Source organism: Diabrotica virgifera, chromosome 2 (assembly GCF_917563875.1).
Source record: "Diabrotica virgifera virgifera chromosome 2, PGI_DIABVI_V3a".
NCBI classification, from domain to species: Eukaryota; Metazoa; Arthropoda; class Insecta; order Coleoptera; family Chrysomelidae; genus Diabrotica; species Diabrotica virgifera.
In genome coordinates this window covers 217,032,732-217,060,212 of record NC_065444.1, presented here as the reverse complement: position 1 = coordinate 217,060,212, position 27,481 = coordinate 217,032,732, and the positions used below count along the sequence as shown (strand labels likewise).

General features: G+C 32.9%; 1 protein-coding gene across 1 annotated transcript in view; it reads right to left on the bottom strand.

Moving 5' to 3' along the window:
• Window positions 1-27,481, bottom strand: part of LOC114333970 (uncharacterized) — a 69,615-nt gene that overhangs the window by 35,215 nt on the left and 6,919 nt on the right. The window lies entirely within an intron of this gene.

The following is a 27,481-nucleotide window of genomic DNA, read 5'->3' as shown; positions in this document are numbered from 1 at the left end:
GACTTGCATCATATTGAAAAGATGTACCGCACGGCTCTGTAGTTAGTGTGGCTTATGCCAATAAATCAAAGTTATGCGTTTACAAGAGCATATTATTTGAAAAATAAGGAGTACCATGATGTGTCATAATTATAATCTCCTTTATATAGATCAAAAAATTGTTTAGTATGTATTTCTAAATCCACACAATCATTGGAAAATGATTCATGGTAAAAAATATCTATTAATGACACTGTTATCGACAAAGTCGATCAATTTTAAACTTGTCATCATATATTTATTAGACTTTTGTTTATCGTTAAAAATTAAATGATGGTTGTGAATTGTATTTTTTGTGTTATTTAATATTTTAGCAAAAACATAATCAGCAAAAATCTTATTTAAAACATGCGAACCGTTTTTGCAATCACAATCAATACAGTGTTTAACTTATGCTTGTTATTATAAAGGTATGTAGAAATAGAATACTCAGTGTAAGATATCTTTTTATGCACCCCGCTTATGATCAAATTCGATGTTTTCGAAAGTCATACCGCTACGACTACTAGGGACGTGTAAGATATTTTTAAAACGTTACCAGTTACATGTGCGGAACTACCGTTTTTTAGTTGCCTACTCAATTCAGTATAAGGATCAGATACATCAGTATTTGGTAATCAGTATTTGTACTCAGTACCACTGAGAACCGGTATCAATAGTAACCGTTACACGTTTGCACTTATTTTGCCCGTCTCTATTCGTTACTGCGACAGCCGACGGTCGGGTTAGCTTGTGTTTAATATGCGGCACGCTAGAAAAATAACTGCACAGGTCACCCGTCCCACCGGCGCAGGTTGTGACTCGCTTAGGTTCAATATGTGCCGGGACTTAATGAAGAGAAGACGAAATATATGTGTATAAATAGAACGACACGAAGAGACAGGATAGGACAGAATGTGACGGTCAACACCTTCAATTTCGAAAGAGTACAACGTTTTTAAGTATCTGGGGGCCGTAATCATAGCTGACAACGATGTTACTGAAGAAATAAAAGACAGAATCCAATCAGCAATCGCTGTCTATTTGCACTGGATAAACCTATAAAATCAGAAAATCTTACAAAAAGTTCCAAGATCAAAATCTATAAATCCATCGTCAGACCTGTACCACAGTATAAATAGGGAAAGTAGAACCACTCTCCGAAAAATTGGAAGTAAAATCTGTAGTCGCGCATGGCGACCGCGCAATGTTCTTAGTCGCTTTTGCCCCACTCTCGCATTGCTAGTCGCATAGAAACGTACGGATTTTAACAGGGAAAACCCGCATCCACCACTGGTGAATTACCAATTGCGTACTGCCGGTATTACTTCTTGAGATCAAAGCGCCGACAGAGGAGTGGTTTTACTGTGGAACCTCTATATACTGTGCCTGTACTAACATGGTTGCGAAACGTGGACCATGACCAAATCAAACGAAGAAAAGCTCAGACGTTTTGAACAAAAAATACTTTGAAAAATTTTCGGACCTCACCACGACATTAACACAAACCAGTATAGGATCAGAACCAACTTCGAATTAAAAGAACTCTACAAATGACACCGATATTGTCAAAGAAATTAAATCACAGCGACTAAGATGAGCAGGCCACGTGCACTGACTTCATAACGAGAGACTTGTAAGACTGGTATGTGAGAAGATTCCTACAGGCAAAAGACCACTCGGACGTCCCAGAATGCGGTGAACAGAAAACATCCAAGCAGATCTCCGAAAAATGAACATCCCATTTGACCCTAGGTTGATGGAAGATCGAACAAATTGGAAGAAAGTTGTACAGTCAGCCAGGGCCCACCCAGAGTTATAGCGCTACGTGATGATGATGACGAAAATATACACGAACCACCTCCATAGCTCACTGTTTCGTCACTGGGTCTAGGACATTTCATCGCCGCCGTTTCGATGCCGCCAGTTCGATGCCGATGCCGGCCGATTCATCGCCAGTCAATTAATCGCTATCTGATATATTTCCGAATTTTCGACAGTTACAATTATTAGTTATTTTTAGTATTAATTAGGAATTCTAGGAAATGCGAGATATGACGGCGATGAAATGGACTGGCGATGAACCGGCGGCATCGAAACGGCCGGCGATGAACCGGCGGCATTGAAACGTCCCATTCCGTTCGTCACTGCAGCACTGGGCAAATCGTTCTCCGGGTCTCCGATAGACGTATCGTCGTCTTCTGTCATTGCTTTACAAGCACATTCGACTCTCATCAGAGAATAAAACTCTGCATCATTGGCCAAGGGCCTAAATGCCGTGTTCTCGGGTAAATTGAAGTCGAGTTTGATTATGACATGCGTTCAAATCGGGTCGTGTGTTAGCTTGTCTGGGAGTCAAAGTGGCACCATTAAGCCTTCTCCTAACTATCCACTGAGTACTGAGTTACGGCGACACCTCGAACAGTACTCAAGGATTATTGAAGTTCAACTCCTGTCACGTACCGATTCCGCAAGGCACTCAGGACAATAAATCGATCATTCCTCTCTGTCTGTCTGTCATTACACGTCGCGTCGCCGACATAGCTACCAGTCTTCTAGTGATGTTGAAAAAGTACTCGTTACTTACGAATACCGAAAGTAACGATTACTATACGGAGAGGTAAATCGTTACTTTGATTACTTTGATTACTCTGATTACTTCGTACTAATCGTATCAGAGCGAGTACCTATTTTGATTTTGAGTATTGTAACTACTCGGTTGATATCGCTTGATATCGGAGTCGGACCGGTATTCCACGAGTGTTCGGTATCAGTACAGTTAACAAAAATTTTATCTATGAAGGGCGAAGGCTATGAAGAGTTTTACAGGAATACAGGGCGCTGAAAATTAGATGAAACAGAGGGAGGTATATCATTTAACAAAGCATGCACCCAGAAACAGATACGATTTGTCGAGGTAGATAATTCACAGAATTTCACAGATGTTAGTTAGATTTTAATAATAAATATATACTATTCTCATCAGGCCTAGAAAAAATAGCTTAGATTGACCGGAAAATACGTAGAAATGAGAATATTTCTAGACTATGATCATAAACTTTAAATTTACATGTAGGTATGGCATTGTTTTTATTGGACCAGGTCATTTAACACTAAAAACACAGGAATAAATACAGGGTGTAACAAAAATACAGGTCATAAATTTAATCACATATTTTGGGACCAAAAATAGTTCGATTGAATCTAACTTACCTTAGTACAAATGTGCACATAAAAAAAGTTACAGCCCTTTGAAGTTACAAAATGAAAATCGATTTCTTTCAATATATCGAAAACTATTTGAGATTTTTTATTGAAGATGAACATGTGGCATTCTTATGGTAGTAGTACCTTAAGAAAAAATTATAGTGACATTTAGACACCCCATAAAAATTGTATGGGGGTTTTGTTCCTTTAAACCTCTCCAAACTTTTGTGTACGTTCCAATTTAATTATTATTGTAGTACCATTAGTTAAAAACAATGATTTAAAAAAAAATTTTGCCTCTTAGTATTTTTTCGAAAAGTCAGTTTTTATCGAGATATTTTGCATATTTGTCAAATCCACCACAGATTTGTATATGGCTAAGTACGATTTTGGAGACTTGATAATAGGAAAATTTATTTATGATTTACATTTTTAGGTATATTTGGAACCATATTAAAAAAGAAGCCACATCTCGACAAAAGGTGCCTTATCGAAAAAATACAAAGAACCAAAAAAGTTTTAAAAATACTGTGTTTAACTAATGGTATCGCAGTAATAGTTTAATTGGAACGTACACAACCATTTGGGGGGTTTAAAGGAACAAAACCCCCATAAAATCTTTATGTAAACATATTAGAAAAGAAGCCGCAACTCGATAAAAACTGCCTTGTCGAAAAAATACTAAGAGCCAAAAAAGTTTTAAAAATATTGAATTTAACTAATGGTATCACAATAATAATTTAATTGGAACGTACACAAAAGTTTGGGGGGTTTAAGGGAACAAAACCCCCATAAAATTTTTATGGGGTGCACAGATTTCACTATAATTTTTCTTTAAGATATTCCTGCCACAAAAATGCCACATGTCTATTTTCAATAAAAAATCTCTAATAGTTTTCGTTAAATTCGAAAAAATCGATTTTCATTTTGTAACTTCACAGGGCTGTAACTTTTTTATGTGCATATTTGTACTAAGGTAAGTTAGATTCATTCGAACTATTTTTGGTCCCAGAATAGGTGATTTAATTTATGAGCTGTATTTTTGTTACACCCTGTATTTATTTTAAATGTAGTAGGTACAACGAGACTTGCAACTTTTTGCATTGTATTTAGGATTAGGATGCAGGGCCGCCGAGAGGGATGAGCGGACCCCGGTAAAAAGTGAAGGGCGGGCCCCCGGCAAAAGTGAAGAGCGAAAAAAATTGTTTAATTTTTATAGAAATAAAATTATTAACAATAAATAATAAGAAACATTTCAAATACGTATAAATTTTATTAAATTTTGATTATATTTATAATAGTGAAAATATTTATAATACAGGTGTTTTTGAGTTTTTTGATCGGCAAAAATGTCTCTAATTTTCGAAAAATCGCACGATTTTGCCTAATCATTCTCAATTCACAAAGTTGATAGGCAGCTAACCGATCCTATTTCATTGTACTAGCTATCATTAATAAATAAATGTAAATCCCGTTAATAAATAAATAAATAAATAAAATCATTACGTCATAGCATTTTTTATACGAAAAAGAAAGCTAAACGATCTTTCTGCTTCTGCGACTGTCACCGGTAATGTGTAAAATATTCTTAACGCAATAACGATCCAAATTTGAGATGTTTAATTTTATTAAGCAAATCTATTGGAGAAAGTTGAGATTCATCAATAATATCCGTGTATATCGCTCTCAAATGAAAAATTTCATCTATCAATTCTTCACTGATGTCTTCTTTATAAAACTCACACAATACATATATCAATTTTTTTTTAATATTGTCTTCATCTTCATCTCGGAATATCCATAAAATTTTAAATACGAATGAGTTTTATTTTCCGCATTAAATTTTCTGGTTAAATTGCTTATTACATGACAATATTAAAATATTTCCCAGCGAAATATTGCGTCGGGCTCAAAATTATCAGTCGCACCACTACTAGGCCCAGGCAAATCACCAAAAATCTCACAGGCTTTTTAAGCTGTTTTTCTGTATTTGATGTAAATACTGGATTTATTCCATAATTGCTGGTAACTAATTTAGATTCTTCAACATAGATTCTTCTGATTTTTGTAAATCTTCAGAAGCCCTGATATATTTTTATTCTCCATATCCATACCATAGTTTTATCTGACTGCAGTGTAGTACTTGACTCCTGTGATTTATTGCTGTTAAAATTTTAAACCAAATCTATTAAAGGTCATAATATTAAATATAGCCGAGTATTATGGACATAAAGTGAAGAGCACAAAAAAAAAGGGAAAAATTATGTCTTTGGTCGGGTCGACGCCGGGCCCCTTATATCGGCGGGCCCCGGTAAAATGTACCGGCTGTACCGCCCTCTCGGCGGCCCTGTTAGGATGACGTCTGGAAAAAAGTCTACAATAAAAAAATAGGTGGAAATGCATTATTACATTTTAAAGTGTATAAGACGCATCGAAAAATGCATAAACATGTTAAAATCAGTATATTAAGGGCCAGATTTTCTTATTTCGGGGTATTTGGGGTCACTGAACACGAATTTGTAATCAGAACCGAAATCCGAAGCACCTGGGTGCCCAGGGTTACTGCTAAAGTACGTCATCTAGAGTTTGGAGGGTTTGTTTTTGGCACTTAATTGATGCAAACAGATTACTCGAGATTACTGATATTGTGGAGCAGCAATGACAGAACAATTACATATCATTTAATTTCTATCAATTAAATAGATCGGTGAAGGTCGTCATATCGGATCTTATACTTATACGAAATACTGAGAAATGCGATTCTCGATATGATTATACCGGTACTCAAATACAAGAGTAATCATAGTAATCAAAGTATCCTACTAATACTAATACAAAATATGTACTAAGAAATGCGATTCTCGATATGATTACCGGTACTCAAATACAAAAGTAACAAAAGTAATCAAAGTAACGAATACTTTAAATAATTACTTTATACAAAAGTAACGATTTGTAACGAATACTCGAAAGTAACTATAATCAACATCACTACAGTCTTCTGGTATCGACGGTAAGCCCTTGAGACTATAGACTGCGTCATAAGGAGGCCACAAGGAGGCGACGGGTGAAGTTCTCTGAATATATGTACCTCTCTCGTAATTATGCAATTGCCTGGACCGTCTTCATTGGTGAGTATTCATTAATGTAACCTTTAAAGGGATTTTAGTAAAAAATGTTATACCTTTTACAAAGGATTTTTCAATGAATTTTAAATACCTTGGCATCTGGTTAAATTGTGACTGATGAAAAGATAATAACCAGGATTTAAGTAAACCAGTTATATAAACTTCTGATTCATATTTTAACTAAATAGTTTTCATTTATGGGTATCTTAATGGGTGTTTATAATGTGCAGAATATATTAGGAAATTTACTACAGACTTAATCACTGAAATAATCCCACATACTTAATTTACGGTCTAAAATTAATTTTTCCAAAAAATCCTCTTTAATTATCATTAAATAACTTATTTCATTTTAAACAAATTCTAAAAATAGTTTTTATATATGATAATTAAACTTTTCAAAAAAAATTAAGGGACTGGTTTAAATGCAGTACAATAGAACTTTTCAGAGCAGCGGTAGATAGAGTAAAGAAAAAGGAGAAACTTTTAAATTCTGATTCTGTAAATGTTTGTTAACAAATCTCTATAACTATATAGGCCTGGATCCCGCGTACCAAAAAAAGTTGATTAATAGCAAGCTGAAAATTTGTAAATAGCCTAACGGTGTCTAGTTAAACAAACTTTGATGTATGGGAACACTGGAACAAGGGAAGTTTTACTTGTGAAACCGGTTAAAGGTTTCGAACGTCAAACTACGAAAACCAATGTATTTTGTCGGACAGAACTTCCAATTGATTTGTTAACCTTTCCTTAAAATCTCATGCAAAAATCAGACTGTACAGGATTTATATTAGCATAAAAAAATAAGAGTAATCCATATCGATTTAATTTTTAAAAGTCTTAAACAAACATTGTCTACATGCATTGTTTACATTAGATAAATAGGTGACATTGATATTGCAATGTAGGCCACTCGTTTTGAAAACTCCAAAGTCAGCGATTCTAATATTATTAGTAATTCACGGTCACATTCGGGTGTCGTCAATCATAAGAAAGAATTGATTCATTATTCAGATATTTATAGACGTATTTAGTGTTACAAATAAATATATGTCTGGTAAATAGTGTTTTCAACTTAATCAACCCCATCATCGGGGGTAACAACCCCCAGTAGCAAGATATTTACCACCAACATAATTCCTGTCATTTTACATCTTCTACGTTTCGGACTTATTAAAACGCCCAACATATTTGTCGGACAAATATTTTTTCATATATTATATAAAGTTTGCTATTGAATAAACTTAAAAAAAACCTGCTAGTTTTCACAATCATCAACTTGTCAGGATGACAGGTTCCACAATTAAAACTTCCCCTGTTCCAGTGTTCCCGTACATCAATGTTTGTCCGACTAGACACAGTTACGCTATTAACAAATTTTCAACTTGCTATTAATCAACTTTTTTTTGGTAGGCGGAATCCAGGCCTAACAGTGTATTATAATATTCTGTTAAGATAGTATAAAAGGTCTTTTAGAAATCGAAAGTCCCGAAAATGAAAATATATAAATACATGCTTCTTTTAGTTATCTTCATTATCATAAAGATAGACGCACGATTGTCTACAGGGAAATAACCAAAATTTAACTCCGTTAAAAATAAAATACCTCCGGAATAAACAATTTAAATAACTTTCAACCCTCCTTTGAGAGCAGCCTCAAAGTAAGTTATTTTTTACAAAAGATACAAACAATTATTAACGACTTTATTTTAGTTGTCTGTTGGTACCAAATCAGGATTGAATGGTGGATAAGTGGATATCCAACTGATAAAGTATAATAATTTTGAGTGTTTAAAAATCATTTTTTGATCCGATTTGTAGCTGTTTGCAGTGATCGAGGAAAGGAATGATCTGTCTTCGATAGTTGCTTAGTTCCAGGCTCACATTCAAATTACTTGCATTACCATTGCTATGGGCAATGCAAGCACATTTATTTGTCAGCAAGTTTTTATGTATTACTATTAATAGCTTTACTATCTAGAATCTAGAAGCTTTCTTAGAAAATCACTTAAAAACTAAATTGGAATTTTCGTTGTTCTCCTTGTGTTAAACGAACCACAACTTTCAAATTATAAGTTATTCTAAAATTAGGATAAAAATAATATATCAGCTTGTATCATTAATTAGCAGCTGATTATAATTCACAACCCATAAATATAATTTTATTTTAAATATCATCGTTTTGATGAAACTGACCTAGTTTGTGTCATTTTTTTATTAATATTTTGAAAGTTTTCCAACACCATTTTATTTAAAAGTGTGATATAATATCGTGATTATCTTTTAAAATTAGAAAATATGTCCAAGAGCAAGTTTTTAAATATCCCAACACCATCAAATGGATTACGAACATCCTGACGTTTGATCTTTTAATAGTAAAGGTGTCCAAAAATGTTTTGCCATACATACATTTATTATTTACATTGTTTACAATGACTTGAAAATGACTCATTTGGTATGAGTATTAGATTCAATTTTGAACATTTTCGTGAATTGTATTGTTACACCAGTCTATCTAGGAAAAAATCATTGATTTTACGTAAAAATTTGATAGATATTTGATGGTTTTATAGGGATACGAGAGGTAGCTGATGAAAAATCCGTGAAGACGTAACATATGATTTTGCTATGTGTCTATTTTTTAAGCAATCTTAAATTTTTTTGCTTATAAAACGTTTCTTATACCTTATAGAGAAAAATAGTTCAAATAAAACTTGTAAGTCATAAACAGTTATTTAATTTTGAGAGTTTCCAAATAAATATACATACATAATTTTGTTCCAAACGTTGTCAATCTTACACTAACACATACACTAATAAATAGAAGTCTTTTAATAAATATAAATAAAAGCAAAATCTTTTAATAAATAGAAATAAAAATCTTTAAAACCATCACATTTAAAAAAATTGTATATATGACATTCACTGTAGTTTACTTCACAAACATAATAATAGGCACATACTTGTTGGTTGTCTTTCAACAACTATCTCTTCCACTTAAGAATTCCCAAGTCCCATAAACTTGTTTACCTTTGCAACATTCTCCGTCTATTCCACCATACCCCGTTAGCATAACTTAAGCAAAAACATCATGTTAATGAATACTGAGGTAGTAGCTCCTTGTATCCGAATGTAAGTACGACACGTTATAATTGCATGATTATAGACGGCATACACCTGCATGTGTTTGTAAACTTGGGGACGTTTGTTACCGCCCCCGTTTCTACATGCATATGTATTTGTCTGCTATGTTCACTACTTTTATGTATGTTGTTCAACATTGGCTTGATCTTATGGATCTTTAGCATCTTTTACAATCAGACATTGTTCTAACTCTGGTTTTTTATTTGTAGCATTTAGTGACTTGTAACCGTTGACCTGAAGATGCTCTGCATACTTTAGAGAGCGAAACCGGTCGTCGGAAGTTACAATAAATGATTGAGAGTACGTCTGTCTTTTACTTCATTCATTTAAAATGAACTTTCACATGCAACCCATTCAACATTTTAATATACATACCTAAACAATTAACCGAGATAATTGCACAAAACCCTTATTTGTAAATGCTAATAACCTTGTTTTTGCATAAGACATGTAATATAACTACTCAAAATTGTGGCAGTTAATGAGTTATTAAAGTGTGCTAAATAGCATAAATATATGGACCAAACAGTTTATAAGTTATTCAACTTGTTTATCGCAAAGAGCGAATATTTTTTTAACCAGGCGCGGATCCAAGGGGGGGTCAATGGGGTCAATTGCCTCCTCCTTGAGACTTCGCCTGGTGTCATCTTTTTTTAAGAAAGAGATAATTACGATTGAAAATAAATAGTGGGTTTTGTGTCCTGTTGATAACTGAATAATGGAATGAAACATAAAACAGAATTCCTTCTCCAAAGTACGTGTTCTCGGTCTTACTGTATGGTGTCGAGTCTTGGAGTGTGAATAAAATCGATCTACTTACCTAAATCGCCTTGAGGCTTTTGAAATGTGGTTCTATAGAAGAATTTTAAAAGTATCTTGGGTGAAGAAGATTCGAAACTCCACAATACTAGAACGTCTCAGCAAGACTACTGAGATTCTAGAAGGCATCAAGAAGAGAAAAGTGGAGTATTTTGGACATGTAATGAGAAGTTTCAAATATAGGTTGCTACAAAATATTGTGCAAGTGAAAATAAAAGGCAAACACAGTCCAGGACGAAAAAGCACTTCGTGGTTGGTTTAGGGTGGCAGTGAATAAAATTAAGATAGCTATGATAGTAACCAACGTTCTGAAAGGACATGATACATGAAGAAAAATAAAGTAACTGCCCATACCGAAAAAGAATCCTGCGTACGCGAGTGACGAGAAAATTTTTATTTCATTGCCCCCTCCTTGCAAGGTTGCTGGATCCGCCGTTGTTTTTAACAACTGTATTTGCCCAAACAGTCACTCTGGAGGTATTTTTTTTATCGCAATCGATTGTAAACATTACTAGAATGTCATTCTACTTGAAAATGTCATCATTAATTTATAGAGATGGCTTTTGAATGTTCTTGGATAACTGTTATTTTTATAATTGCAAATTATTAATTCAGTTAATAAATGTGATAATTTTTTCACTAACTATGCATTCAGTGATTGTAATAATTTATATGTACAACAAAAACTAATACTCAATCGAGAAAAGAGGAAAAGTGTTTAAGTGATATTTTAATAATATATTGTTACTATGGAACGCTTACAATTTTGAACATCTTTAACAACAAAATACTTGGATCACAGAATATATCATCCTTATGTATTCTCTGCTTGGATCTTCCACAAATAATAAACAATAACAATAATAAACAATAACTTTTTATTAAGTTTACGTCTTAAATCAATTATTTATCACTATATATCACTATCACTAATACACTATATATCAATATTATTTAATCAACAACTTAAAATATTCCCGATGCCGCCATGTCAAATAATTAAAATTTTTACTGATTGTCACTGTCTGACTGACAGTATTATTTATTCTATTCGACTGAGTGCGTTGTATGACAAAGATATATTTGGAAATACATATTACCACGGACGTTGTGTTCATTTTTTTTTCAAATCCTGAAAAAACCAATAAATATTTTTGAAAAATTTAAACTAAGAATGAAAGACTAAAAGTTTTTCACCCTTGTAACTTATTCAAATAAACAGTATAGAAGTTCTCAGGGACTTTCGGCCCTCGCTAATAACGTAATCTTTCATTCTGTGTTTAAATTTTTCAAAAATACTTATTAGTTTTCTCAGGATTCGAAAAAAAAATGAATCCCCATTTGAATAGCATTGCAGCCGAAAATACGTACCCATCCTCTTAAGTTTGTTATTAAAAACCAGTTTGAAAGAGGCCTGACTTTTTAGCTTATAAACATTTGAGGCGCTCAGAGCAACAGTGGCCTAACCCCAAAAAAGAGAAGTTTTGAGATAAATAATGCAATCTTTGCATTCATATTTACATTATGCTTATGGGATGGCGCTACAAATTATGTAGCGCCATTTACCTAAATATAGAGGTAGGTTGTGTAGGCTCTTGTTAATCCAAAGATTTAATGTTGCTGCTGTTATTGATATATTAATCAAAACATGTTTAATTTGTGGCTTAGGCCCCTGTTGCTCTTAGCGCCTCATTTATAATAACTTTGATATTTTTGCACACGCTTGTAAGTATGCTCAATCAAAAACTGATAAAAATACACTTTCCAGAAAAAACAGAACCTTCTATGGCTAATACTGCCGTGCTTTGCTTAAAAGTGGTATCTGCCAGAATTATGAAACTGAGAAAAAGGGGTTTAAAGTTTTAAGCACATTCCGACCCCTTGTAAATTTATATTGTGTGATACTATGATGCATTTTATTTAGTAATAGGTAGATTTAAACTTACTGAATAAAAAAAAGTAGTTATCTTTGGTTTTTATTTAAAAAATGGTAGATACCACTTTCAAGTCAAGAATTATTTATATTATTAACAGTGGTAACGTACTGCCAGTGAAGATACCACTTTTAAGTTAAGAAAAATCATAATTGTTATATTTATAGATATAAAGCAGGAGGAGAAAAAAATGTAAACGAGTGCATATAAATTGTTTATTCATGTTCATTAAAGAGAAAAAAAAACATGTAGGTAAAGTTAGTATACTAAAGAAATAAATTTGAAAATAAAATTGAATAATTATTTTGCAAATAACCACAACGGATATTTTTTAATCTTCTACGTTGCTTAGCAAATCAGTGGCCTTGTTGTTAACTTGCAAATGTTCCCAAAATGTAAACCTATTTGCTGGCATTAAGAAAGATACGGTTTTAATAATATTGTCCTTTCTTTCTTCAGTGATACCTCTTATTGGTTTATTCTTTTTAGTAAAAAGCCCTCCATTTTTCAAAAAATTTAGCTCAAGTTTGTCAACTTTAGTTTTTTCCTCTTTTTGCTCGAATTTGCAAAATATCCTTTAGATAAATGCACGGTTGTTCTTTCTTTAATTTAAAAATTGTAGAATGATCATCCCACTCATAAAAATTTTCAGGTGTAATAACTTTTACTTTGCTGTAATTAGCTTTTTGGACAACATAACAAAATCTTTAAAATCATATTTATATCTTTGGATTTTTTTTTTCATAGAAGCTTCTACTTGGCGATGAAAATTGTCCGCAGACATAAACGTATGCCCAGGTTCAAAGTATTTAATAACAATCTCGTTAATAGAGACCTCTGGTGTGTTAACAATGTAAGTTAAGAAAGTAAATAACGTCCAATTTTTATTTTGTGACGAACAGTTGTCTACTCATAACACAACATGTTCATAATATCTCATTTCTAAAAAGAAATTGTAATACATGGTCACCAAGTTTCCTTTTTGCCTTCCTGCGAGGCCTTCATGACAAAGTAGGGCAATTGGTATAACTTTTTTCTGTTTTGTGCCAATTGGAACAAAACTCTGATTGAATACTATGATTCTTGGACAAAATATCGCCTTTTTAAATATATCCAATCTGGGGAGCATGATAACTTTTTGAAGATCTCCCGAAAAATACACAGTTTTGTCATTTAAATAGTCTTTGTCTAGCTGGTAGGCTGAACGAGCATCATTTGCCTTGAAGGTATGGTTTTGCCACAATAAACAAACTTCGCAGTCTACACAAGGATTTTCTTTTGTATGTTCCGGATTATGTAGGAAAAACCTTTCACAGACTTCACACTCTTTATGACCGAGTTTTGTAAATAAAATATTCATTTCTTTACTTACTACCGTTCGATATATTTCGTAAGAACAAAGAAAATTGGGGTGTTTTTCTTTGAAATCTGAATACAAAAGCTGGATAATTAAATCACTCGGTAGGTATTGTTTATTTGGGGCGTGTTCGCGGCGAGATAAAGAGGATTAAACTTTTCAACATGAGCTCTTATCACATTTCTATCAATTTTGGGAGTCTTGGTATGCTTACCTTATTTACTAATACATACTGTGACAGATAATTTTTTTTTGAGTTTCTAGAAAATCAGTCTTGTAGTATTCGATCATTATTTTTTACTGTATCCCAATGTCGATATAAAAAATTGTTTGCAAACTTGTACTTTTTCCCCAGAACTACACTTACCTAAACTGTGCCCATTTCTAGGTAAAAACAAAATTATAATAAGCAAATTTACTAGTACCTGTAGGTAGAACGAAACACTAACACATTTGTTGCTTTGATTTAAATCAAATGAAAACAAACATTCCATTTTTAGGCGCATACATAAACCGGTGAATTATTTGTCTTAAAAGTGGTATGTACAGAATTTTGAGAACATACCACTTACTAGCTAAGGAATAGTAGATACCACGTTTAAGACTATCACTGCGCTGTTTTGTTGTACATATCACAATTTTTTTAACAACATATTTTTGTTTTAATATGCTTTTACAACTTTTAAGTTAAGAAAAATGATGTAGAATGTAAAGGTTTATATGTATAACATCATAACTCCATTTGGCACAAAATTGGAGATACCACTTTTAAGCTAAGCACGGCAGAATAGGAAACAAGATAGCGGTTTTTGCCTTAAAATCATATTTCTATTGTTCATTAATATTAATAGCAGGAAAATGAACGGATTCTAAATAAATTCCTAAATTTTACAATCCAACTTATAGATTAACTATTTAGATGGGAAATAAGCCACAATTAAATTGAAAAAATAATTTTATTAACGTTTCGACAATTTTGGTCTAGCAACGGGCTCTTCTTTATCTCCATTATTGGCTAATATATTTATGAAGGATTTCGAAACTAATATCATTTCTAAACAAAATTTAAAACCCACAGTATGGTGGAGATATGTAGATGATGTGTTTTCAATATGGCCTCATAGATCAGAATTGTTGGATACATTCCTGAATATTATAAACAATCAAGAAGAGACAATAAAATTTACAATGGAAAAGGAACACAATAACACTTTGCCTTTCCTCGATGTTTTAGTCTCAAAGAAGGATACTGGATATGAGACTCAAGTGTATAGAAAACCAACACACACCAACAGATATCTCAATTACAAATCAAATCACAACATCAACGTTAAAAAGGGAATCATTAAATCCTTATATGATAGAGCCAAAATTACTTGTTCTAATGAAAATTCATTTTAAGAAGAAAAACAATTGTTAACTGTTTTATTAAAAAATGATTATCCTTTATCGTTTATAAATAAGGAATTGTCAATATTGGATCGACTGGAACAGAACAACTTAGAACGGGATCCTACAACATTCACAAGAAATAATACGAGGAAAATATCAATACCATATATAAAAGGACTATCCGAGAAACTTAAAACAATAGGAAATAAATTCAACATTTCAACAACATTCAAAACAACAAACACGTTGAGATCTATTCTATTTAAAACTAAACCTAACAATGAACAAGAAAGAACAAAGAATTGCAGTTATAAAATACCTTGTGAATGCGAACAATTTTATTTAATTGAAACATCAAGACCATTAAACGTTAGAATAAGTGAAGTGAATCAGTCTTATATTAAAAATAGAGAATTTGATAGATCTCAAATATGTCAACACGGATGAGATAATGAACATAGAGTTCAGTGGAGAGATTTAAGTATAGTCCTGAAAGAATCAGATAGTAAAAAGAGAAAAATCAAAGAAACGGCTCTAATTATGCTAAATGAAACCAATTGTGTCGCAAATTCCTCGGTAGAATGCAGTAGGATGTGGTTACCCATACTGAAAGAAGAAGTCAATAGAAAGAAAATACCACGATTAGTAAGTCAATAACATATCGAGTTAGTACATATTTTATATTTTAGTATGTATTACTTATTGTATATCTATGTATTATTAATATTATTTATAATTTAAACATATTAAAGTCAGAATTTGGTTTTCACGAAAAGGATGTCAAAAAGAGATGGAGAAAGTATTTTGACAGTTTATTAAATGAAGAATTTGACAGACAGCCTGTGGAGTTAACGGAGACAGTAACAGCAATGGTTACCAGAATAACAAACGCGGAAGTGGCTCAAGCGCTTCAAAAAATAAAGAAAGGAAAAGCAGTTGGACCAGATGATATTCCTGGGGAAGTATGGAGAGCATTGGGAGAGACAGGAATAAGTTGGCTAGCAGGTCTATTTAATAGAATTATGGAAGTTGGACAAATGCCAGACGAATGGAGAAGCAGTATATTAGTACCTGTCTACAAAAACAAGGGAGAAATACAACAATGCACAAACTACAGGGCTATAAAACTACTTAGCCACACCATGAAAATATGGGAGAGAGTAATTGATAGACGGATACGTGAAGAAACCGAAATATCCGATAATCAATTTGGCTTTATGCAGGGCAGATCAACAACAGATGCAATTTTCATTGTAAGGCAACTGATGGAAAGATATAGGAATAAAGAGACCAACGCTCATATGGTATTCATTGATCTTGAGAAAGCATATGATAGAGTTCCTCGAGAGATTCTGTGGTGGGCACTCAATAAGAAAGGAGTCCCTGGCGAATATGTAAAGATTGTGAGAGATATGTATGAGGGAGTAACGACTAGTGTTAGAACAGGTGTGGGAGAGACTGATAAATTTCAGGTGAAAGTAGGATTGCACTAGGCTCGGTGCTTAGTCCTTATTTATTCTCATTAGTTTTGGACCAGATAACAGCGAAACTACAGGGTAGTATTTCATGGTAACTAATGTATGATGATGTAGTGTTAATAGGAAATAGTGAAAGAGACTTAGAACAAAAACTCGAACAGTGGAGACAAGCTCTGGAGGAAAAAGGTTTAAAACTTAGTAGGACAAAAACAGAGTATTTGGAATGTTCATTTAAAGATGGAGTTACTACAAATAAAATGGTATCTTTGGATGGTGAAATGATTGTGAAAAGCAATAGTTTTAAGTACCTAGGATCGGTATTACAGAGTAATGGAGAAATAGATGGAGATGCATGCAGTAGAATTAGGGCTGGATGGATGAAGTGGAAAGAAGCGAGTGGTGTGTTGTGTGACAGAAAAATTCCAATGAAGCTGAAGGGAAAATTCTATAAAACAGCCATAAGACCGGCTATGATGCACGGAACTGAATGTTGGGCAGTGAAAAAGAAAGAGGAACAACGAATTCATGTGTCGGAAATGAGAATGCTTAGATGGATGAGTGATAAAATTAGAAATGAGTATATTAGGGGAAGTCTAGGTGTGGCACCAATTGATGCCAAAATGAGAGAGCATAGGTTAAGATGGTTTGGTCATGTTCAACGTCGAGACGTTAATCACCCAATACGAAGAATAGCTGAAGTGCAGATTCCTGGAAGGAGTAGGAGAGGAAGACCAAAGAAGACCTGGGGGGAGACGATAAGGCAGGACATGTTGGTAAAAGGGATTAACATTGCTATGACCCAAGATAGAGTTGTGTGGAGAAATGCAATTAGGGAAGCCGACCCCGCATATAGATAAGGCAAAGAGAATGATGATGAAAGTCAGAATTTGGTATTAGTTTTTGAAAGTAAATTAAATATAAAACCAAATACTTACGATGTCGGGATAGTAACGAGGTTCTTTTCCTGGTTTTCCCTCGTGATTTACTATGGAATCTCTAACGCGAGAATTTTACTGTCATCGTTACATTTAGTTGTCTTTTTAAAGACAGATCACATGCTATGATTTTTTTGTGACGGATATTCTTGAGTTTTGATTGATTTCATGTAATCGAATGAACTATATTTTAATAAAGTCGTCCCAGGAACGCAACTCATAAATATTGGCGATATCATTTTAAAGTCTTCTACTTTAAAATGTATAATATACGTCTGAATTGCCAATATAAATGAGTCAGATTAAATAAATTATTACAAGAATTTTTTTACTTAGCAACAACATTTTTGTTTATTTTACTAGTATCTTGTATTTTGACAACGACACTCGATTTGGGCGTCGAAAAGTTAATAAAATTATTTTTTCAATTTAATTGTGGTTTATTTCCCATCTAAATAGTTAATCATAAAAATGCCACAAGGAAATCGCTTCAGAACAACATTACGAAACTTATAGATAACACATGCTCACATGCAGTAAAAGAGTAAAAGTTATAACGCGTTAAAGTAATGGTACCTACTCATAAAAAAACGCCACGGAAAGTGATTTCTTGTTATTGGCCATAGAAGCTGGACACCAGCTTTTCATTGAGCCTACTTACAATCACGTGATATAAAAAATATCAAAGTTACTACACTCGAGTCCAGGGTTCTTTACCGATGCGTCATTAATACCTGGAGAGATAAAACACATACTTTTTATCTAGCATCATTCTCTTCCGAAAGCATTAAACTAAAGACAAACCAGCTACCGTCTGTTATTAAGTAAAAACACATGTCTTTTTTCTTTCCTTATTGGCTTTGGATTACTTGATCCATTCAGCCACGATAGATACTAAATTACTGTTTGCTACAATATTCCAAATATAATAAGATTAATGCGCACACATATAATACTTATGCACGCACATACATACATAGGTAGATACTGAAATCAATAAAAAGCAAAAAAAAACAAAAAGGGAGGTGGAAACATTAAATTAACCGGCAGGTATACCCTTCATTCATGGCCCTAACCAACTTAAATTAATTTACAAATAATGAAATTGACAAAGAAACTAAATGCTAATACTTAATACTAATAAATAATATTTATTATATATTATATAAGTTTTTTTTAACACAACGCTAAGGCTTCAACCCGGTTCGACACCGCGGAGGTTTAGACCTTGTTTGTGTTTTTAATATCTTTCTCTTTTTTTATTTTATAATCTATTATACTTTTTTATTTGCTTTTTTTTGTTTTTTTTTTCTTTTTTGTTTTTTTGTTTTTAATATTTTTTGATATTTTTTTTGTTTTCTTTTTTCTTGTTTTTTTTTAAATTTTTTGTATACATATTATTTTTTTTTATTATTTATTTTTTAATTTTTTCAATATAAATTTTTATACAATTTTATTCTTATTACCTCCCTGTAAAATTTACTTAATAAAATTTCACAGGGAGACAATATTACAAAAGTATAAACATAAAACAATCAATAATTATTGCTAAACACATTCAACCGGACTCATTCAGTGCAAGTTAAATTTTCCTCTTAGTCCTACTTTTATGAACACTCTAGTCTCAGTATATTGAAAAGAGATAGGTACACTTAAATACGTAGAAAACTTGTGCTTTTACAAAATGGCACTAAACGACACTTATAGTGTTTTCTTTTATTTTCCATAGTACACCTTCTTTCCTTTCCTTCAAAAACTATATCAAACTCCAATCTCAACAAACTGGTATATATTATTATAATGACATACGATAAATGTCATTAGAATATAAATACTTTTCCCTTGTTCTGCGACGATGAGCTGGCCAAATACCCAAGTAGGTGGAGGTCAATAAACTAAAGAAGAAGAAGAATAATATTCGCAAAATTAAATTCCGACAGAGGGCGTTCAAAATTTCAAAGATGGACGATAACTCTAAGAAAACAATTAATTTTGTCATTTGACCTCACAGTTCTAAAACGTTAAATTAAAATCATTTACATGAGTGTTTTGTCAAAGTAACCACTAATTTATTTTGCCACTAAGACATCTTATAGGTTAAAGGCGACTCAAAATTATGTTTCATCTGTATGCATTCATTAAAATTTGATGCTAATTACTGATTTGTTTTTACCCTTTTTTCATAAAAAAAAATCTGGCCCCCCGATAATCACACAGCGTTTTAAAAATTATTAATCTATCTTAGAATTTCTAATTTTGTTTTTAATTTAGTTAATGGGTACACTGCAATTTATTTTACACCAACAGATAACAATTTTTAATTAAATAAAAACTGGAAACTAAGTAGGTGAATTTATTTTATAATAATTGTGTTCTGGAAATTATGAAGTGGTCGGAATATTTTGCATAACAATGTACATTATATGTACAGAATATATACATTTTATTTATTTATTTAATTTTGCAGTCGCTTAAACATTAAAAAATACTACGTTTAATACAAACGTTAAATTAACAAAATGTGTGATTTGGCATTGGTTAGTTTACGTCATTACGTAGAGTATAATAGGAATGAATACTGAGGAACACTGCAATAGTTTTTTTAAGTCGAAATCATTGTTAATTAGAACATAAACTGACCGCAAATATGTACACAAATTAATGACAAAGTCAATGTTTTCCTAGAGTTAATGCTTTTCAAATTCGCCACCAGGCGTCGCCCACCTTGCGGTTCCTCGCCAATAAGAATAATATACTAACTTAAATATAACCATAAACATAACCATTAACCATATAGTAGAACTATGTGATGTCACGGGTCGTTTGAACTATATTAAATCACAGAAGATTTTAAATTTGTACTTCTAAGATATTATGAGTTTTTGAAGCGTGAAATTTTGGAAATCTCATTTTTAAACAAAACTGAACATTATTATGTAATAAAAAAATGTGCAAGTTCCGCTTGTCGTCAAGATCGAAGCTGGTGCCACTCTACGAGAAGAAACCGTGTGAATGTATATTATAAAATAAAATGTATGTATAAGAAAATCCGCATTTTTAAAAGTGCTGATAGGATCATGAATCCTCACAAAACAAAACTAGGTTTACCCATTATATTTAATGTTCTCAGATATGGTACTTCATACCATATTATGTCTTCGGACAGATGTTAAAACCATGCCAGATGATGCCACCATAAAAAGGACAACTCTAGATTTATTCCAAATCATATAAATGGATATTTTAGATTTGGATGAATTCAGTGATTAATTAATTTCGCCAAAACTTATTATAACTACCCTAGAATGTGCTTTTAAAACACTGGATTGGGATCACAAAGGGATAAGTGTCGAGGGGAAAGACTTCTTCTTCTTCTTCAGGTGCCATCTCCGCTGCGGAGGTTTGCAATCATCACAGCTATTTTAAATGTGAGGCAGTAGCTCTAAATAGTTGTTTTGAGCTGCATCCAAACCATTCTCTTAGGTTCTTCTGTCCGAGATACTGTAGCTTTCTTTTTTAATTGTTTAACTGTCTGGAAAGACTGCATGACCTGAATTATGCTGATGACATAATTTTGATAAAGCCTTAAAAAAAGCAAGCAGTGGCGGCTCGTGACCTCAGTATGTGGGTAGGTGACACATATACCCTTATATCTATACTCTACACTATTATATACTCATACCTATACACACAGTGTGTCGCATTTAAGATGAAGACACCCCTATATTTCGGCTATCAAAATAAATAGAGATTTGAAATCCCTGAAAGCCAGGGAAGTGTTTTTAACACGTTCGATGTGTATGTGGCTCATCAGCAACATTCGGTTTCCCTCTCCAGTGCGGATGTCGCCGATGAGTGACATGTGCTCATTATATACACTCACGGAAAAAAATAATACATATTTTAAAATTAACCAAATTAGCCAAATACAATTTTTTGTGCTGCCCCCAGTGTCATAGAAATAGGATTTCTTTTTCGAATGCGATGTTTTAATGCATCATATAAATGGTATTCAAGGTAAGTATTTACTATGTAAGGTAAGTATTCACTATTCTACCGACATGAAGACCTGCATCATGGTGCATTAACACGAATTTGTTATCCAATATGGCTGGCAAATGGCAAAACATGATCGTCTAAAATGTTTTTAATGTGTAGGTGTATACAATATCGCCATGTTTGCAATTCCGCCAGTTTCATATATTTCTGTTGTCATGCTACTTGAGTAAAGATGGCGTTAGGGGTACCTTCTCTTACTATGAACTTAGTGTTGTGGTAGAAGCACATATGATTATAACCTAAAATTTCAGTTTCATGTGTCGTTTAACCGCCACTGGAATATTGTGAGTTGTTTCTTATAAAAAGTTCTAGTATTTGTAGTCCAGGAACCGAAGCATTTTACCTCGCAATTTTTACAGAATGGATCGATTTGCTTGAAAATTTGAGAATAAGTAGTGGATGGTTCAAGGATCAAAATCTATATGATGCTGAAAGGCGCTTTTACCATGGGGTCGGTTGCCACCCCATCTTAGGGGTGGAAATTTTTTATTATATTTTGACTGCAAAAGTTGATTAAAACATTCATTCTAAGCAAAAAATGTTCTATACATTTTTTTGATAAAATTAATACTTTTCGATTTATTCGCTATCGAAAGTGTTAGTTTTATATAGAAAAAATCAATGTTTTTCGATATATACTCATTTACCATTCACTCAATTTCTGCCGTACAAAAATTTTTTTCAAGCCAAGTTCTTGGGAATTCAATAACCTACAATTTCATATAAAAACATTTATTCGTATATCTGATGCTAATCTTTCTATTTTGAAGAAAATGGCATTTTTTACCAAACTACAAAAAGTCGTTATTCGCTTTTAACTCTAGTTTTTTAAAAACTAATCATTCTAAGCCAAGTCAAACTTTTAAAATCTATTAATAATATATAAATAAAGAAGAATTAATAAGGCCAATGACTAAAAGCAAAGCTAACTTACATTATTATGCTTCCAATTGGATTTTTTTTTTTGAAAAAAAAATTGATTTTTTAACCGTAACCTTTTTAATTTTTATCTTAGAAAGTTTGTTAAAAAATAATTTTGTAGGTTTTTACAAGATCTATAAGACTATTAATACCAAATCCTTTTAAAATTCTCAGTCGCAAAAAATGGTGACTTTGAAAGGGTTGGTAAAGGTGATTTTTGCATGTTATTACAAGTTTTAATTGTCAATAGCTCACTCAATTTTTACTGTAGAAAAAATTTTTGCAAACCATGTTCTTGGGAATTAAATAAGCTACAATTTTATATTTAAATATTTTTTTGTATCTCTGATGATAATCTTTCTATTCTGAAGAAAAGGGAATTTTTTACCAAACTTCAAAAATTCGATATTTGCTTTTGACTCCATTTTTTTTAAAACTAATTATTCTAAACCAGTTAAACTTCTAGAACCTATTAATAATACATAAGTAAAGAAGACGAAATAAGGTCAATGACTAATTTTAATCAGGGTGGTGATTAGGGGTTTGCTTTCGATCACTTTTTCCCTGAAAAATATAGGGTCTGACATTCTTTTCATTATAAGCCACCTAATTTTTGAGCTAAAGACTTTTTTTTATTTCTGAAGATAGATATTTTTAAATACTTCAAATTAGTTTAAACAAGTGATCCTCGAAAAATGCATAGTTTTCCCGTCTTTTGACTTTGAAACTACAATATTTAGCATTTGCCGAAGAAGACCTAACATAATAAAGTATAGCTCGATTACTATTGGTCTTAAAGAAAATTAAAAAAAAAAACGGTTTTGTTGATTTTTTCAAAAGGTACATTTTTGTTAAGCAAAGTTGTTTTGATAAAACAAAAACTTTTTGAGTTATTTGCAGAAAACTGATTAAAAACATTAATTTTTTTAATATAAAATTAACACTTTCGATAGCGAATAAATATAAAACTATTAATTTTATCAAAAAAATGTATAGAACATTTTTTGCTTAGAATGAATGTTTTTACCAACTTTTGCGGTCAAAATATAATAAAAAATTTTCACCCGCGACGGTGGGGGGCAACCACCCCCATGGTAAAAGCGCCTTTTGGCATCATATAGATTTTGATCCTTGGACTATCCACTACTTATTCTCAAATTTTCAAGCAAATCGATCCATTCTGTAAAAATTGCGAGGTTTTGTCCTATTTTAAGCTTCATTACTTGGACTATTGGTTAGCTGCTCCAGGCTCAAATTGCCGGTAAGTGTTTTTGTCCATTTTTACAAAATTGATAGGGATCCTTTCCGTTGCTGATAACACAAAAATAATTTTTTTCTATGTATTTTTACCGGTGCTTTTTTCACGAAAACAAATTACGTCATTGTTGCTAATACCGCCATTCTTAATGGTTTGCAATATCGCCATTGGCGATATTGTCAAATCAGTTATCACTCTTGGCGATATTACTAGCAATTACAAAGTGACTACAGAATATGATAATAAATGTTTTTATTTCAGAATAATTATGCCAAACAAACGAAATAAAGGTATTAGAGGAAAATGGAGGGAAGAAAACATGCAAAATGCAATATTAGCTGTTGGAAATGGACAATCTGTTAATTCAGCAAGTAAGGAGTTTCAGGTGCCAAGAGGTACTTTGAGGGATTATTTAAAGAAACATCTTACCTCAAAATGTTCCATGGGACGAAAATCTGTTCCTACGAATAATCAAGAGGAAGATTTATGCAACAGAATAATTCGATTGGCTGAAGTAGGATATCCACTAACAACCAAAGTTTTGCGGCATTGTGTTTTCAATTTTTGCAACACTAACAACATCGAAACTGCCTTTAACAAAGATTATATGATGGCTGGGCGATTTTGGCTCAAAGGATTCCTAATTAGACATCCACAAATAAGAAACAGACGCGCTCAAAGCATGAACCCAGCAAGGGCGCAAAAACTGAAAAAATTCATTGTGAATGATCATTTCAAAAAATTAGAAAATATAATGAATAACTTGGATACCATGGACAAGCCGCAGTGCATCTATAACATGGACGAAAAAGGCTGCAGATTGTCACTGCATCACCAACAATATGTACTAGCAAAGAAAGGGGCGAAGAGAGTACATCTGGTAGCGAACGAGCACGGTCAAAATGTTACAGTAGTGTCATGCGGTAACGCTTTGGGTGCCGCCATTCCGCCTTTGATATTGTATAAAGGAAAGAGAATGAAGCCGGAATGGGCAGATTCACTCCCACCGGGTAGTATGGCACTAATGACGGCCAAGGGAAGTATGACCATAGAAACATTTAAGCAATGGTTACAACATTTTTCGCAATATAGAAATCCTGGACCTTGTCTTTTAATATTTGATGGTGCCAAGTGTCATTTAGATTATTCCATTGTAACTGTCGCCAGTGAACTCGGCATCACCTTGTATTGCTTGCCAAGTAATACAACGCACGAGCTTCAGCCGATGGATAAGGCGGTATTTCGTAGCTTCGAACATTACTGGGATGAGGAAGTTTTAAAGTATTGGCCAAGGTATAAGGAACGGTCCATCACAAAACAACGCTTCGGAATAATTTTTTCTATAGTTTGGGACAAATGTATGACTCCATCTAACATAAAGTCTGGTTTCTCGGCTACCGGCATTTATCCGTATAACTCTGACATTCTTCCTCCAGAAGCATTTGCCCCAAGTATCGTAACAGAAGACAAGAATGTTGAAGGTCCAGGACTACAAGATATTCTGCAAAATAATGAAAAGCAACCAGTTAGAGTCATCACTCCACCCCCAGGGCCATCAAATGTTAGTAGAAAACCTCCGGTAACTGAATTAAGGGACAGTAGTGATTCAGAGGATGATGATGAGTCTGAAGCAAATGAAGATGAGAATAATGAATCTGAAGATGACGAATATGAGCCAACTAAAGAAGTACCCTTTAATGAAATGCTTGAAACACCTGAAATGGTACATAAGTATGGTACAAAGAAAAAAAGGCAGCATTAAATAGTCGCGCAAAGGTCGTCACAAAAGACCTTTTTAATAAGAATACTGACTTCTTGCCAGAAAAAACTTTGACACCAAAAGTGTCTGAGAAAAATTCTAAAACTAGGAAAGTCGAAATACGAAGAAACGAACACAAAAGCAAGGATGAAAGTTGGTATTGTAAAGCTTGCAAAGAAGATCGAGTGGCCGACATGCGTCTTTGGGTTACGTGCAAATGCTACGTACATGATGAATGCCTGTGACTTACAAAAGACGACATAATTGCAGCATACAGATATGTCCTTATTGTTCATTATAAGTATCGTTAATAAAACATGTTTGGTGTAAAATTTATTTAATTACCCATTTCCATTCCATATTCTATATTAAAAATAAACCTATGCTAAAATGTAACCCCTGGCGATATTGACAACAGGGGTTGACAATATCGCCATTTAACGTTATTTTTAAAAAGGCCCTAATTAATTAGTGATCATTAGGATAATCAAATTAAGAGGTCATCATTTGTTGGTATATAGTATAGGCCATAAAATGACGACTTGGCGTTTTCTTTGTTTTAATATTTAATCCTACAAATGTGCGATTTTTCTTAGCATGGCGATATTGTATACACATACCTATCAGCTGTAATTCACCCAATCAAGTCCACAAGTTCGGTATCTCCTTTCCAAGAAATACCACTACATAGCACTATGTCGACACCGCCAAAATTAACACTCTGTATGAGGTTACATCTGGTATACTGTTCACCATATGGAAGAAAGAGTTACAAAACTTCGTCTACAGAAGAGTTGGCGAACAGTATGTCATTTTTAACCTTATACAGAGCGTTATTTTTGGTGGTGGCGGCATAGTGCTATGGAGCAGTATTGCTTTGAAAGGGCATACCGAACACGAAAAGGTGATTAAGGGAATGCCAACTGATAAATACATTGAAAACGTTTTAGAAGATCATGTTTTGCCATTTGAAAGCCATATTGCATATGACATATTGGTGCTAATGCATGTCTTCATGTCGCTAGCATAGTAAATACTTACCTTGATGAGATTCAATTTAAAAATTATACCTACTGGCCAGTATATAGCAAAGATGAAATCTAAATCCGATTATAGCATTTATGTGATATTTTAAAACATCGCATTTGGAAAAGAAATCCTATTCCTGTGACACAGGGAGGCTAAGGATAGCAGCACAAAAAATGCATTCCACATGCATAGGTATTATTTTTGTCCGTGAGTGTATACTTATACAATAGCACTAAATGAAAAATAGGCCCATGGCTTGAAAAGTTTGTTCTTCTGGCCTTCTAGCCCCATTATTTCCAAATCTTTTTCGACCAGGTGGTTCCATCTATTTTCCTGTCTTCTTTTTCTCTTTTTTGAAGCTATAGTGTAGTTAGTTCCCCTTTTTGGAGTTCCCGTGTTTGGCATACTTCCTAGGTGAACTCGCCATGTAAGTATCTGTGCCTTTATCACTTCTATTATTTTAGGTTGATTGTATAATTCCTCTAACTCATCATTTGATCTTCCTATCCATAAACGGTCCCTGAGCACTTACATTACATTACAAAAATTATTTCAGGATCTGGGAGAAGTACTTAACAAAGTATATGTTATCACGAAGTGAAATATCTACTGGAATCATATCATATTATGATGTTTTGGTAGCAGTTGAAGATCTTGAAAGTATACCTACTTCTCATACATGCAAATCAGTTATAATCAATGTATAATTTTCTTATCAATAAAAAAATATGAAGTGGGTCTCCAAATATTCCTACCCTCACAATATTCTTTTTTATAGATACAAGTGTATGATCTCTCCTTCTTAGTTGTTCTAGTCTGAACAAGGTCCAAAACTGGCTAAAAAGATGGCATATTAAAGCAAATGGATTGAAATCATTTTTACCATAAACAAATAACATTTATTTATTATTTGTTAGATATTATAAAGAAGTTCAATTGTATTATATGCAATTTCGTAATTTTATAGAGTTGATTATTGGGACCGTGCAAGTTCGGCAAAGTGACCCCTATTTCTACGCTCTGTACTTTTATTCGCACTTTTA